The sequence below is a fragment of the Pogona vitticeps genome, chromosome 2 (assembly GCF_051106095.1).
Source record: "Pogona vitticeps strain Pit_001003342236 chromosome 2, PviZW2.1, whole genome shotgun sequence".
Taxonomy (NCBI): domain Eukaryota; kingdom Metazoa; phylum Chordata; class Lepidosauria; order Squamata; family Agamidae; genus Pogona; species Pogona vitticeps.
The window spans coordinates 106,523,979-106,540,618 of NC_135784.1; the positions used below are offsets into that span (position 1 = coordinate 106,523,979).

At 40.5% G+C, this 16,640-nt stretch overlaps 1 long non-coding RNA gene across 1 annotated transcript; it reads left to right on the forward strand.

Moving 5' to 3' along the window:
• Positions 1–1,556: 1,556 nt before the first annotated feature.
• On the forward strand, positions 1,557–16,164 carry LOC144586844 (uncharacterized). The gene is made up of 2 exons (XR_013541899.1): positions 1,557–5,984; positions 11,400–16,164. It is a non-coding gene; the product is annotated as an uncharacterized LOC144586844 (long non-coding RNA).
• The last annotated feature ends 476 nt before the right edge of the window (positions 16,165–16,640 follow it).

Below are 16,640 nucleotides of genomic sequence, written 5' to 3' on the forward strand. Positions count from 1 at the left end.
TTCAGGCTCTCTTGGATGAAACCAATGCCCTGCCCATATGCAGATGATACCACTCTGATGGCAGAAAGTGAGGAGGAATTAAAGAACCTTGTAATGAGAGTGAAAGAGGAGAGTGCAAAAAATGGTCTGAAACTCAACATCAAAAAAACTAAGATCATGGCCACTGGTCCCATCACCTCCTGGGAAATAGAAGGGGAAGATATGGAGGCAGTGTCAAATTTTATCTTCCTGGGCTCCATGATCACTGCAGATGGAGACAGCAGCCCTGAAATTAAAAGACGCCTTCTTCTTGGGAGGAAAGCGATGACAAATCTTGACAGCATCTTGAAAAGCAGAGACATCACCTTGCCGACAAAAGTCCGAATAGTCAAAGATATGGTTTTTCCTGTCGTGATGTATGGAAGTGAGAGCTGGACCATAAAGAAAGCAGACCGCCGAAGAATTGATGCCTTTGAATTGTGGTGCTGGAGGAGACTCTTGAGAATCCCCTGGACTGCAAGGAGAACAAACCTATCAGTTCTAAAGGAAATCAACCCTGAGTGCTCACTGGAAGGACAGATCTTGAAGCTGAGGCTCCAGTACTTTGGCCATCTCATGAGAAGAAAAGAGTCCTTGGAAAAAACCTTGATGTTAGGAAGATGTGATGGCAAGAGGAGAAGGGGACGACCGAGGATGAGATGGCTGGACAGTGTCTGCGAAGCAACCAACATGAACCTGACACAACTCCGGGAGGCAGTAGAAGACAGAAGGGCCTGGCGTGCTCTGGTCCATGGGGTCACGAAGAGTCGGACACGACTAAACGACTAAACACAATGCCCTGGATTCGTTCAAGTTGGGCTTCAGGCTCTCTGAGTTGGGGATTGGTGGCATGGCTCTTGCGTGGCTCTGGTCCTTCTTGGAGGACAATTCCCAGAGAGTCCAGCTTGGAGAGAGTGTATCAGCCCTGTGGCTCCTCAATTGAGGGGTGCCACAGGGCTCGATCATCTCTCCAATTCTGCTTAATATCTATATGAACCCTCTGGGAGGGGTCATCCAGGGGTGTGGTGCTTTGTGTAATCAATATGCTGATGACACACAACTTTACATCTTTTTTTCAACAGCAGTGGAAGCCATTGTGTCTCTTGAGTGCTGCCTGGGGGCTGTACTGCAATGGATGCAGTATAATGGACTGAGGATGAACCAGGACAAGACGGAGATGGTTTGGGAAGCTCCCTCTCTGTTGAGGGGGTGAGTCTCACAACAAAGTGTGTTGTCTGCAGCTTGGGGGTCCCAGCGCTTACCATGGAGTCCCAGGTAGTGTCTGTGGTCCATACCGCCCACCTACATCTTCGGTGGATTGCCCAGTTGCACTCCTATCTTGATGTTGGGGTGCTCACCACTCTGGTCCATGCACTCATAGTCTTGAGATTAGACTACTGTAATGCGTTCTATGTGGGGCTGCCCCTGAGATTTATGGGGAAACTATAAATAGTTCAGAACACGGCTGCCAGACTATTAACTGGGGTGAAAAAAATATAATCACTTTCCCCCCACTCTGGTGGCCTTACACTGGTTGCCCATTTCATTCTGCATTGACTTCAAGGTATTAATGCTTATATATAAAGCCCTGAACGGTTTAGGACTTCAATACCTGGCAGAGTGCCGGCCCCCTCTAGCTCTACCCATGTCACTGGATCTAGCCAGGCTGTGTGGCTGAGGGCCTTGACCCTGAGAGAGGCTCAGAAGGAGAGAATTAGAAACCAGGCCTTCTTGCCAGTGGCCCCTGGCCTCTGGAACATCTTGCCCCCTGTGATTCGCTGGGAGTTTTTAAGAACAAGCTGAAGACCTAGTTCTTCAGGCAGGCCTTCATCCCTTCCATCACTTAGTTCCCTGTGTTTTTCCATCTTGGACTTTTACTTACTTCTCTTTTTTGTTTGGATATTGTCTGTTTTAATTCTTGTTTTATATTGCTCGGACTGTAAGCCATCCAGAGTAGATTTGTTTGAAGCTAGATGGGCAGGGTAAAAGCCAAATGAATGAATGAATGAATGAATGAATGAATGAATGAATGAATGAATTAATTAATTAATTAATTAATTAATTAATTAATTAATTAATTAATTAATTAATTAATGTTTTCCCTCTTTTGTTGTTGTCCTCTATTTCTTTGCACTAGCTATTGGAATAGTTCACTTTTTCTCTATATGACAGTCACTGAAAGACTGCATTCAGATTTCTGACCTATTTCTGTCCCCTTTTGCTTCTTGCTTGTTCTTTACAATTTTAAATGTTCTTCCATAATACATCTAGGTTTTTCTTTTCTTTCTACCACAGGAATTGTCTTTTTGCATTTGTCCCTAATAATATCGCTGGTTTCAATCCACTATTTCTCTGGTTCACAGTTAACTTTGTTTAGTAATGAAAATCTGTTCCTTATCTGTACTTTAAATTCATTGGAATGTTGTTGAAATTATATTTTTGCCGTACAATTCTATTAATGTCCCCCCCCCCCATTTTACTTTAATATTGGATATTAGCAGTTTGTGAGCAATACCACAATCTGCTCTCAGTCTTGTTTTGGCAGAGAGAATACAACTTCTCCAACTCCTGCTATCAATCTATTGAATTTCCGTATTAACCTGTGGTCATGTGTGTACAGCCATCTGTTTAGTTGTGTTAAGCATTTATTTGTAATAAACAGATTCTTGGCTTCACAGAACTCTATGAGTTGTTCTCCTGTTTCTTTTCTGTCTCCTAGGCCATTTTTTTCAGCAACATTTGGTTCTGCTTTTTTCCCTACTTTTGCAGTCCAGTCACCTATGATTAAGCTTATAGTATATCTATTGAAATCAATGAGAGCTAATTTAGTCACATAAATTAAGCTAGTGAATGATTTCTGTGGGTTTACTCCGCTCATGATTAACTTATGATCTCCACTTTAATGAATGGATTTAAAAATTCTATTACAGAAAGCTGTGAAATTTACTGAAAATAGGAAGAGGAATTAATTGATTAGTGACTTCTTCTGAACACAAGCTAAAAAGAGCAAATGTACATAAAATGCATAGGAAAGTGAAGTCAGCTTCCAAAGAAGAACGTGCTGGCCAGGCATGAGGTTGATAGTGCCAAAGAAGGGGACTCAACGGAACCATACACAGTTTTTTGGGTACCAGTCTGTTGCCAAAACAAACATGGCTTTCTCCATCATAAATAAGATTTGAAAATGTTATTCAGAATGTTTTGAATTCATGTAACACTGTTTGAGAACGTGGTGTCCAAATCTTGGTAGCTTCATTTGTTCCCATATTATTTGCATCAACGTATTCTGAGGACACATTTGGGTATATTAAACCTCTAAAGCATTGGGCTCTTCGTTTCCTTATATGTGAAGGCCTCCCAGAGGCTGGTGGACTGCAATGTCTTATTATTTATTCATTTGAAATATTTTTATCCCTCCTTTCTCCTTAAAAAGGACCCAGCATAGCTAAAAGTTTTCTTTGCTGTTAGCGAGGCTGGCTAGAGGGTACGAGGAGTTCTAGCCAACAATATCTGGAGAGCCGCACCATGCTCACTCAGTCATAGATTTTCCAGTGAATTTCAGAAGAAGTTGTTATAGAGTCCATTAAAGTAGCATGGAGATGGCATAATAAAAGGATAATGTAATCAAACAGTAAAAGTTCTGTTTATATGTTTGGCTCAGCTTTGACAAAATCCCACTGAAACTTTTTTTTTCTGTTACGGGTTCATTCAGGTGTCACAGTAGAAACCTTGAACTAATGGTCTCTCACCATTCTAAAAATACAGGTGAGGAAGGATGAAACCCCAGAACTTAGAGAATGCAGGCACGCCTTTCATCAGGTCCCGGAAGTACTGGTTGGAGCACAAGAGAGCAGAACAAAGTGGCAATATTTATCAATCACACAGTGTTTTAAGGCCAGTAAAAAGCTGACAAACCAGTGTACCTACCCCAGTGAGGTGTAGTGGACAGAATGATGGACTACGACTCTGGAATCCCTGCTTGGTCATGAAAATTCACTTGGAAGGGGCTGAAACTGATGAAACTGCTCTCTAAACATCTCACCTGCCTTAAAAGTCCTATTAGGGTTGCTATAAGTCAGTTCTTACTTGGTGGCACATAACTGACAACAGACAACAGGAACATAGGGTTGAATTCAGAAGGCACATTTTATTTAATGGGACATCAATGTCAGCTGGACTAACTACTCCTGTGATTTCCATTACCCTTCAATTATGAATAGCTTCCTTTAAATCCAACCTGTGAGATGCAGACTCTTCATACACCCATGGAACTATTGTCCTGTACAAACATTTCCACTGACATCTGAAGTTTGGAGAGGGCTAGAGAACTAACCCTTCAGAGATCCCTATGTCTGCTCAATCAAAGAACATGATGTGGTGGAGTCAAATGTATATATTATGCTTGCAAATAGTAATTTGTATTTATAGATTTCTTTGAGTACTGGGGTATGTATTTATTATATATTGTTCGGATATACTGAAGTATAGTGTACACAAGCTGTGAATTGAAGAGTTGGTTGTGGTTATCCATAGCTAAGTGTACATATGATTAAGAAATGCAGTCAAAGCTGCTCCTCATGTTCAGTATAGTGTAGTATATGGAGTGACATACCAAGATATAGGAGACCTGGGTTAAAATCCTCAAGTGACCATGGGAACTTACTGGTTCTTTAAATACCACACATCCCTCAGAAACTCTACTGGGAATGCCTTAAATCAGAATCATCTTGACAGCATGTTACCTGCATGTGTTATGTGTTAGTAAGGAGGGCTTCTATTGGTTTAAGGATCAATTTTGGCCATCTGGGTCCTGCCAAATAACAGCATACCCTCTTCATGCGACCACTACAATGACACAAATTTGTCACATCTGAATAGACATGGGATATTCTTATTCATATCCCTGGGGTAGCCCATCCCCCCCCCCGAACCAGCTAGTCTTCTCATTCACCAGTCACCAATCCCCACACCATTCTGGGGTCCTTCATCTTCACACCAGTCCAGGAAATAGTCCAGCTGGTGCTTCCCCAGTCCTCTGTGCAACTGACAGCTCATCAGCTGAGTGGGAGACTTGCTGTCCTGTGTCCTTGCCAGAGTGGTCACTGTGCAAGGAGGCAGGGAAGTGCCGGCTGGGCTCCTTCCTGAATGGGCACAACAAGGACAACAAAGGATCGCAGCGCTGTGCAACTGGGGAGTGGAGTGGCTTCCTTGGGGGAGGAAGTTGGCCTCCATGGTACCTTTGCTGCCATGATTCATATTTATATCCCGAGGGACATGAACACAAATAGCCCATGCCTACATCTAAATTGTGACCTGCAATGATTAACTCATGTGTATTGGGTCAATTTACAATTATATCACATCTTGAGACATTCCACGAGCCTCAGCCTGCTGACCATAGCCACTTATAAGTCTTGATCTGAAATGTGCTACCAGTAGGTTGCAGTTTTCTACACTTGGCTACAATGTTTGCATCTGCCTGGAATTTGTAAGATGGAGAATAACTCAAAATAGTTCCACTGTTGTTGATTGAAGGCCATCAGTACACTAATGCAATTCCCACTCTGTCTCACTGGTCCACCATCAGATGAAGGCATTCCAGGCATAATATTCCAGTATATCAGCTCTGGATGAATGCTGATCTCTGACTCATATTGAGGTATTTGTGTGGATGTGCATCAAACTGGCACAAGCAATCCAACTCTGTTGCAGTGTGGATCAGGACCTTCCTGGAAAATAAATTGGTCATTAGGTGGTTCACAAATATTAAGTATTCTTTAAAAAGGATAAGTCAAGAAGCACGGGAAGGAAAACAAGAAAGAAACAACAATATGTAGAGAAGATACTGAGCTGGCACCAGATGTGGAAATGGAGAAGAAGACTGAGAATTTCATCTCCCAGTGAAGACAACGAACCTCTTTCACACTCTGCAATTACTCAGTGTATAGGGAACATCCCTGAGTGAGGTAATTTGGGGTTGATATCCTCTTTTAAAAATGTGATTAATCGAATTTCTTTTCCTTCTTTAATTGGATGGTGCATCCGTCCATATGACCATTTTTGTCTGAATCTCTACTTTTAATCCATACTCATTCATTAAAACAAACAAAAAATATCTATATCTAGATTCCCCCCTCCACTGGATCTAGATCTATCTATATTTCTATCCATTTCCATGTCTACTTCCATCACATTCCTTCTGCTTGATGCATATGATAAAGTCAGCTCTTGCCTATGAAGGCTCATGCGTCAGTCAGTTTCCTAGTGTGATAGTCTATAAGGGTTTTAAGAATCTCTGTTATGCTAAATATTAATGTTGTTCCTGTGTGTTGACCAGTTGTATTCAGACTACGTGGGTTTCTGCTAGGTTCCCATTAAACCATTGATTGCAGTTTTAAGGATATTTAAAGTAGGAAGTATTACAGAGAGCTCCTTAAAAAATTAGTGATATTCCAGAGAAAATGGATAAGTGGTGTGAGGAAGCTAGTATGGATTGCAATTGTTTCATAGTTAGGTCAAGCTAAATCTAGCTCTGTTACGTTAGGCTGAATCGTGTTCCTTCTGTGTCAATTAAAAGAAAGAGGGTGTGATTGATTGTGTTGAGTTAAGTGGCTCGAAAGGAGATAGCAAGATGGAAGTGAACAGGATCTGGTCTGAATTCATGCCAGAGTCATCCTCATGCCAGAGCTGGCCATGCTGCTGCTAATGCAGCTGCCTTTGAGGGTGATTGCAGATGCAAGACACATATGATGATTTAAGACATCAAGCTTTTAAAATTTACCTCCCTGCTTCCACATTTTAAGATGTGTTGTTAGAGGTTGCCTAAATGTCAAAATTGGTATGCATTCTGCTTTTTCTTTGTAGGCTGGTTCATCCACATGTCTGCCAAAAGCAGCTTTCCAGACAGCATCTGGAGGCATTGTATAATGAGCTATGATTATCGTTAGCTTTATCTACCTATATAAATTTGATTAAGCCATGCTATGCTTCTCCAGGCAAGGAGAGAGATCTCAGGGTGAGTGGTGCTGGAAAAAGAGAGGATCTGATTTTGTGTGAGGGGGTGGTTTTACAGATTCAGCACCCAATTCTGCTTACTCCCTACTGACTCCAGGGCTTACTGACTCAATGCAAAAAGTTTGCAAGTGTGTTGTTCTGGCACAGTGTCAGTACACGAAAAAAGGCAGGAGCAATCTGAGGACAGATATGGTGGATGCAAGTAGAATCTTAGAACTGCAAAGCTGGAAGGGACCCTGTGGATTAAGTCCAGCCCTTGTCAGGGAAGCACAGTAGAGAATCAAACTCCCAACCTCTGACTTGTCAGCCAGAGACCTAAATCACTGAGCTATCCATCTGTTCATTATTTTAAATTGTAAAGCTGGTAGTCTGAGTTATTTTACAACAACAGATAACAAGGATTGGGTGGCCTTCTCTGTGTTAGGTTGGTGGTCATCTTGCATTCTATGGTGGACACCCACATGGAGGCCTCTCATCCATTCCAGGAAACAGAATTCTCTCTTCCTGAGACTATTACTAACATCCAGTTGGGAACAGTAAGGTTTAAAAGAACCTCTGATATGCAGATGATACCACTATGATGGCAGAAAGTGAGGAGGAATTAAGAACCTTGTAATGAGGGCGAAAGAGGAGAGTGCAAAAAATGGTCTGAAGCTCAACATAAAACAAAACTAAGATCATGGCCACTGGTCCCATCACCTCCTGGCAAATAGAAGGGGAAGACATGGAGGCAGTGACAGATTTCACTTTCTTGGGCTCCATGATCACTGCAGATGGTGGCAGCAGCCCCGAAATTAAAAGACGCCTGCTTCTTGGGAGGAAAGTGAGGACAAAACTCAACAGCATCTTAAAAAGCAGAGACATCACCTTGCCAACAAAGGTCTGCATAGTCAAAGCTATGGTTTTTCTTGTAGCGATGTACGGAAGTGAGAGCTGGACCATAAAGAAGGCTGACCGCCAAAGAATTGATGCTTTTGAATTGTGGTGCTGGAGGAGGCTCTTGAGAGTCCCCTGGACTGCAAGGAGATCAAACCTATCCATTTTGAAGGAAATCAACCATCAGTGCTCACTGGAAGGAAAGATCCTGAAGCTGAAGCCCCAATACTTTGGCCATCTCATGAGAAGAGAAGACTCCTTGGAAAAGACCCTGATGTTGGGAAAGTGTGAAGGCAGGAGGGGAAGGAGACGACAGAGGATGAGATGGTTGGATAGTGTCATCGAAGCAACCAACATGAATTTGACACAACTCCGGGAGGCAGTGGAAGATAGGAGGGCCTGGGGTGCACTGGTTCATGGGGTCACGAAGAGTCGGACATGACTAAACAACAATAAAGTTTAAAAAGGGAAGGCAAGAAGATGAGAGTAGAAGAGAGGGGAAAAATGAAGAGAAGAATTTTGGTGTGGTGACGGAAATGGGTTTTTCAAAAATTTATACAACTCTTTTCTCCAATCCATGGCTCAGAACAGGCATTAAGTGGAGAGAGAATAAAATCATTGATGGGATTTTTCTTCATTTTTCTTGTATGCTTTTATTATAGCCACCTAAATTACATTTAACAGGCAATTTAACATTGACTTGATTAATACTTTGCTTTGTCCAACTTCTAAGTGAATTACATTTGGGGGCTCTCTAGCTATCTTTTCCCACTAACTTCTCCATCTCTGTGTAGGACAATGTGTCACAGAAGCATGGCTACTATAAACAGATAGCTCCATAACCAGTGCATAGGTTAAAAGATTACGGATTGCAGTAGAAGATGGCATTATGAGTTAAATCAATATGATTTGAATTTCTGCCCTCCCAACAGTGTTTTTTTCTCTCCCTGATGCCATTATAACCAACTTTCTTGTCTACCATAGATTGTCTTGGTAAAGGCAACCACAGCTGTTAGTTCGCAAGACCAAAGCAGAACATATTGAAAAAGACAATATTGCTATGAAGGAAGGGGGCAGTAGGAAGAAAGAACAACTTAACATGAGATATTGGTTTGCAAGATCTGAGCAGAGCTGTTAATGATATGACATTTGAGAGGTCATTAACTCATATAGGCTCCACACATCAGAAGTGACTTGATGACATATAATATCTTTGTGTTTTTTAAAAAATTACCAGACAGTTTTAGAGCATCAAGATGGGTGGAATGGTTGAAACTAAAACAGGATATAGGCACTAAAGCTTTGTTAACATTGAGTAGAAGCATCCTCAGCTACAATGCAAAAAACCCATAATTTCACAGCTTAAACAAGGGAATTTCTGAATATTTGTTCTCTATTCTCTTTAAAATATATTTTTAAATATTTGTTACAAACAGGCATAGAATCCATTTGCAAGCATAAATACCTGCTTGGCCAGAAATGAGTTAAAAATTCAATTGAGTCTTAACTGATATGGTCAAAAGTATGGATTGCACCAGACCAAGAGCTGATTTCCCCTTTGAAAACTTGTGTCAGGAGCCTGATGTCAGGAATCCGGAGAGAATGCTTACCAAAAGCACTCAGATCTGGGACAGTCATTGCTCCTCTGTGGTATTTTAAAGCAGAAATACTTTGAATATGTCTTACAAAATTATATACTAATATGCTGGAGATATATGTCAAAATGCCCCTCTTTCTGAAGAACTGTCAATACTTTACTCTTTTAAAACAAGCCTCTTTTTTGACTCTTCAAAGGAAATCTGTCTTTTCACTCTGTTTCTGTGTCTTTTAATTGCTCTAAACTATCCAACCATCTGCCTCCCTCCTGCACAGAAAGCTGCAACAACGTATCACCTTTGGAAAGCTCTTGCTCCAAAGTGTCTACCACACATGATCAGTGTGATAACAAAGTAGTTGTTTTTCCCTTTTGAAAGGCCTCTTTTTGAGAATCATTATTTCAGCCTCTGCAGCCTGGATTCTTTCCAAATAAAAAAAGCATTCCCTTTCAAAACAAGCAAGGTTGTTTCAATCCATATGATCTACAGTGGACCCTTGACTTACAGACGGCTTGACTTACAGACTTTTTGAGTTACAGACTTCTCTGGCCGCAAAATTTAGGTTTGACTTGCAGACTGAGATTTGACTTACAGACCAGAAAAAAACCAAAATGGAATAAAAATGGCCTGTTACGGGATTAATCGGTTTTCAATGCACTGTAGGTCAATGGAGACTTGACTTACAGACTTTTTGACTTGAGAACCGCCTTCCAATACGGATTAAGTTCTCAAGTCAAGACCCCACTGTATTTTAAATTTGGAGACATTGAGGGCTGCCTATTTCTGAATGGGATGCTAAAATAGTTTTACTTTTAAAAATCATACTTAAAACCCCTTTGTTCGAGTTTCCCAAAATTTGCAAAGAGCAAGAGGAGATTGTTTGCTACAAATGTATCAGATGTGGTGCTGATATGAAGCCCTCTTATAAAATGGTGATCTGCTTTGTCAGCACAAGATCATTGATGCTCTCTTGTGCAGTATTAAATGCTATGGGTGAGTTTTAGCTCCATCATCTTTGTGATCATCCACATCCTCCTTTATTTGGAGGGCCAACATGTACTGGAGAACTCTTGTTCGATTTGTCTGGGTTCTTGACATGATTTTTGTTATTGCTATATGTCATCAAGTGGGAACTGACTTATAGCAGTTTGAACATGATGTAGAGATTTTTTTTTTTTTAAAAAAAGCTGGCTATCTGTACTTGGGTAATCATGCAGGGACCTTACATGAGTAGAGGCATCCCAGTGTGCAGACTTTTGACTTCTAACAATGAGAATATCACTGGAAAATCTTAGTCTTGTTGGTTCATCCCCATTCACTCTTGCACGATTTGAACACTGAAATATGATTTCTTGGTCTAACTGAACTCAGGACAGATGTCAGTCTAAACCTAAGTTGTCATTGTGAATTGAAGTCCTTCTTGAAGAGAGATACCAATGCAAGAATTATACTACCTTATGGGGAAATGTAAGGGAATAAAAGATCAGAAACCTCAGGTTAACCAAGAATGAACACTTCCTATCTTTTCTAAAGAATTCTGTGTCACAAGGGTATGTTGGTAGCAAAATAATGTTTCATAAATATTGTAACATTATGTAAGTTATGTATCTTATTGCAACAAAGAAACTTGCTTTAGGCATGCTGTGTGTGTTTGTGTGTGTGTGTGTGCATGTGCGTGTGCATGCATGTGCGGTGTTGAAGGCCACTTTTAATTATTCAAAAGCTGCAGCTGGGTCTGATAGATAACCACTTCCAACATCCTATAAATCTTCCTTTGTTGGATTCTTAGCAGAAAGAAGAGGAACACAAAATGTGCAGACACCCATTGTTTTTTCAAAAGTCAAGCAAATTAAGACAATTACATGGTTCTCCTTCTACCTCTCCTCTCTCTTTTAGAGCCAATAATGGAGGAAGCTTCTGATCAACAAATAGATGCTCTTGGAAGGAGAAAAAACAGCAACCAGCCTCTCACAGGAGACATACAATTGGACAATCAATGATGATCATCCTTGCTATTAAGATGCGGCAGCAGTTCTGTTCCAGAAGCTTTTGAAGTGATAAATGGTCTTATTTCCTCCAAATGATCAATAACAGGTTTTGTGGGTGAGTGGACGTAAATCTTCCCCAGACATAGGGCTTCAAACACTGAATGTACTGAAACTGAATGAAAGATTCTTAACGTGCATTAACAACTGACGTGAGCAAAATCATCATCATTGTCATCACCATCATCAATTGCAATGGCTCTATCTAAGTTATATTGACTTTGTCAGAGTTCCTGGTTAGCATCCCCTTGTGCCATTGTAGAGGAACATGTGTAATTACTGGGTCATATGGCTTCAATTGTACACATGTGTAGATGGAAATACACCTCATTCAACCTCATGGGATTTATTTCTGAGTCATTGTGTGTGAGACAGAGATGTAAGAATTGCCTGTTAAAGCGTTTCCAGAGGGTAATTCTTTGTATGTCAGAAACTGATTCATTTTGCCAAATCCTAGAGCCCACATGAGGATAATGTTCATTCTTTCCTATGCTGACTGTGGCTGCACCACTGATCTGTAAGCCCTCCAAAACACAAGCAATAATTTAATTAAACTATAGACAAACAAATATAAGGCAGAAAGAAATACAAGCATCTGTTGATAAAGGCACACTTGTCATTCAGTAATGTACAAATGTAATACATACATGTGGGTACTAAGAAGGATATTGAAATAATCAGCACGTTATTATATAAAAGGCAACACAACTTTTTCTGACGGCATTTTCTTCTGTTACTCAACATCCGTCATTTTTACTTGGGATATGAAATAAAGAAAGAGAAGACAGCAAAACAGAAACAATACTTTCACTGTTTAAAATCAGTAAGACTGTGACACTTTAATGAAATGTTACCAGCATTTTTTCAGAGGAGCAACAAAATTATGTTTCCAAAGAAGTAATTGTTACAGTCTATTGCAGCATGTATTAAGAAGTGGCCTTTCAACCACAAAAACATTCACTAAAATAAATCTCTTAGTTTTTAAGGTAACCACACTATATTACCTGCTCTTCCTCCCCTCACTTTTTCACTTTCAGTTTTGTAAGCACACTGAGACAGACTATCACAGCTACTTCTTTGGGGGGGGGGGCAAATAAAATATGCAAACATCATGGCCCCTGATGGAGCACCCAGGAAGATGCCCTTGGCCATAGGCTCCGTGGACTCCAGATTCTCAGATAAGGCACAACAATCCTTTGTTGGGGCAGGAGAAAGGGTACATTCTCAGACTGTGTGCCTTGATCTCCTTGATCCCCTGTAGTTCACAATGGGACTTACGTAGTTCGCTGGTCCCTATTGCTCAGTGTTCATGTCTCAGGCTGGGTTGCAGGAACCAGTGACCCATTTTTTTTCAAAGTCTGGAGCTGGGACTGAGTTTTAGCTACTGGTCCCAGCCATCCAAGTGGTCCTAGCCATCCAAGTGAAGCCCGGTAGTACCAGGCTGAGGAGAGCCTCCCTACTGGATCAGTTCCCCTCTGTCCTCATCTAGTTATACAAGCCACTGGTGTTGCTGCTTCTGCCTCCAGTACCTTTTCTGGGTTGGTGTGGGCCTTTCTGGTCAGGGCTAATTCAGCCGCCATCCCAAGGGTTCAGGTGGGGGAAGGTTTTGTTTATTTGATTTATATAGTACCTCATTAGTAAAAATACTACTGTCCCCTACCAAGGCCCCTCCAGAACCAAAGTTGATCTACTCTTCTGTCTGGGGGTCTTGGAGAAGCAGTGGGCAGTTCTCCCAGAGGACAAAAAAAATTACAGCAAATGGCTTTTCTCAAGCCTCTTAATAGCCTTCCAATCCTGAGTCCAATGGCAACCACCACCTCTTCTTCCTTTATCTCTGGCTCCTGCCATTCTGCCCTACCTGCAGGCTTGTCCTCCAGTTGTGACATTTCCTCCTCTTCATTCCCTCGTGGGTACCCTGTCCTGCAGTCTACATTGCTGGGCTGCACTGCTGCTGGAGTCTCTAGGAAGTCCTCCAAGGGGCATGAGGATGATGATGCACTGGGAACATAAAGGCACCCCCCTTACAGCACTGCACTGATGTATTTCACTGTGAGCTTTCACACACTATAATTCATGATCTAAAACACATGGAACATCATACTTAGTCCACTAGATTGCGGGGGGGGGGGAACCGTGTGAGTACGAAATAAGATGTACATTGGTGGTCAACTTTACATTGATAACAAACTTTCAGAGTGACAATGCTATCATTTGTATCAGCAGTGAACCCTATTGTATTTGAGTTTTCCCTCTCAGTCCCTTAGAAATAATGTATTGCTGCTTACACATGCCTAAAATGATAGTATTCAATATCTTTTTGCGCAGCCATGACTTAAAAAAAATTCAGGTGAGTGCAACTTCATCTAATTGTGTGCCAGTAGCACACATCCCAACCTGAGAAAGGATCCCTTTAATTAGCAAAAACTGCCCTCTGATGATGATGTTACACGGGCAGAGCTGTGTCTGCTCATACTGGGGGCATGTTTCTTCATGAGACTGATGGATTTCCCCTCCATTCAGCTAAATCCAGTGCCTTCATTTTAGCAGTTTTCAAAAAGGTAGCCATCTTTGTCTGTAATCCATGGAAGTCACACTGAAATACATCAGTCTTCAAGGTGCCTCTGTATTTTCAAAACCACCAATGTCTATTTCACATGAGCTATGGGATTATATCTTTGGCTTCTTATTAACTATTTTAAAGCCTCTCACATTCAGCTTGTGAACTGCCCCAAGATGGCATTTAGATGTCCTACTGCCAGTAGGAAATACTTTAAGGATGATACAACCCATGCTGTGTGGCCCCTACTCAAAAATGTTTTAAGTTTTGCTACTATAATAGCCAGGCTTATTAAGTTCGTGGAATCCACTGAGTTTGTGACAGCTTGAACTGCCACAAAGCTGACTTAGCAAAACGGAGCTTGCAAAAACTGTTATTGCAAGCAGAATGTTGAATATTTCTTTTCTGACCTGATTAGTTAAGAAGTCTTTTAATGATTAGTCTTCAGTTTGCATTGTTACAGAAATGAAATACACCTAGATTAATGGCTGTATTGATTTTCCTCCTGTGCTAGTACAGTAATGATACAAGAAATAACGGCCTCCTAAAATAAAATGGAAATGAGTTGGGGCTATTTTTGGACAATTTCCAATCACGGTGCAAAATTGACTTTACGAGTGTCTTAGCAGGGGCACCAGACTTCCAGAATCAAACATACACAGGTGATAGGGAAAAAAACTGGGTGCACCATGAGATGTTACATCCAATTCTGGCATTCATCTCTAGAATATAAAATTGATGAAACAGCTCATAAAATCACCTCAGGAAATCATCATCATCATCATCATCAAAGCCATAAATGGGCAGTCCCAGCTGGAATAATAGATTGGACACAAAATGAATTAAAAGAATTGGACTGAAAAACATGGAAACTAATAAACATGCACCAGGCAGTACATCCAAAAAATGATGTGCACAGATTATATTTACCATGAAAAATTGGAGGCCGTGGATTGTAACAAATACACTAGATAGTCGAGGAAGGAAAAAGAATCCTAAATGATTATATAAGTACAAGTAGACAAGAATTACTTAAGGTGGTGAAAATGGAGAATATTTTGAAACCGACAGACTCAATTTAAGAAACAATGATTTGAAAATAAATTAAACAGCTGGAAATATAAACCACTACATGGACAACACCTGAGAAATACTGATCGAAAACATGATGATAATTTGACATGGGCATGGCTAAAATTAGGTACCATTAAGAAAGAAACCAAAGCCTTGAACTTTGCTGCACAAGAGCAAGTACTTCAAACCAATGCACTGAAAGCTAAGATTCAAGGAATTAGTGCTAACAGCAGATGTCAAGAAAAATATGAAAATATTTCACACCTCATCTGTGAATGTCCAAAATTTGCACAAACAGATCAAAAAATTAGTCATGATAGAGTGCCAGAACTAGTGCACTGGTCATTATGCAAAAAAATATAACTTGCCAGCCTCCAAAAACCCATGGGAACATCAGGTAGAGAAGGTGTCATAAAATGAGGAAGGCAAGATCTTATGGCATTTCAGGAGCCAAACTGATAGCCACCTTGAACACAGCGCACAAGACATAGTAGTAATAAAATGAAGAAATGTCAGGATCATTGGCATTGCAATTCCAGGAGATGCCAGAACTGATACTAAAGAATCAGAAAAACTAACAAAATACAGAGATCTGGCAAATGAAACATCTTGCTTGCAGATGAAACATACCCCAGTGATCCTCATTGTCATTGGGGCTTTGGGAACAATATCAAGAAATTTCACACGGTATTATAAGCAGTTGTAGATTCCAGAAATAGCCTCAACAGAGCTATAGAACAGCTGTCAATTTTAGGAACAGCACACATACTACATTGATTTTTAACAGATACCTAGGTTTTTGGTTAAAACTTTCATCTGTTATGTAATACCAGTCAATGTTTTTATAATTTTGATTGATTGTGTCTGGTATTTTTTAACAACAAGAAGAACAGCAAACACAACAACAAATTTTAGAACTAACATTTAGGGTTTTTTAAATAATTTTTTTTAATTTATTAAATTCATATACTACTAACACATAAAATTAATAAATACATAAAAACAAAATATAAGTGCACCTTTTACCCTAAGGACTTGTTGGACAGCCACTTTTCTTTCTTGCATTTCCTTTTCTTTGGGATGGTTTTTGTTGCTGCCTCTTGTTCAGTGTTACGGGCTTCGATCCATAGTTCCTCAGGCAATCTGTCCACCAAATCTAGTTCATTAAACTGTTCTTAACTTCTACTGTGTATTCATAAGGGATTCGGTTTAGATTATACCTGACTAGCCCAGTGGTTTTTCCTGCTTTGTTCAGTTTAAGTTTGACTTTTGCTATGAGAAGCTGATGATCAGAGCCACAGTCAGCTCCAGGTCTTGTTTTTGCTGACTGTATAGAGCTTCTCCATCTTTGGCTGCAGAGGACCTTGTGGATGTCATTAATTAATAAGGTGATGATAACAATAACAACAACAAAACCTGTTCATTATATGTCGAACAAACAAAATCTCAGTTAAATATCCC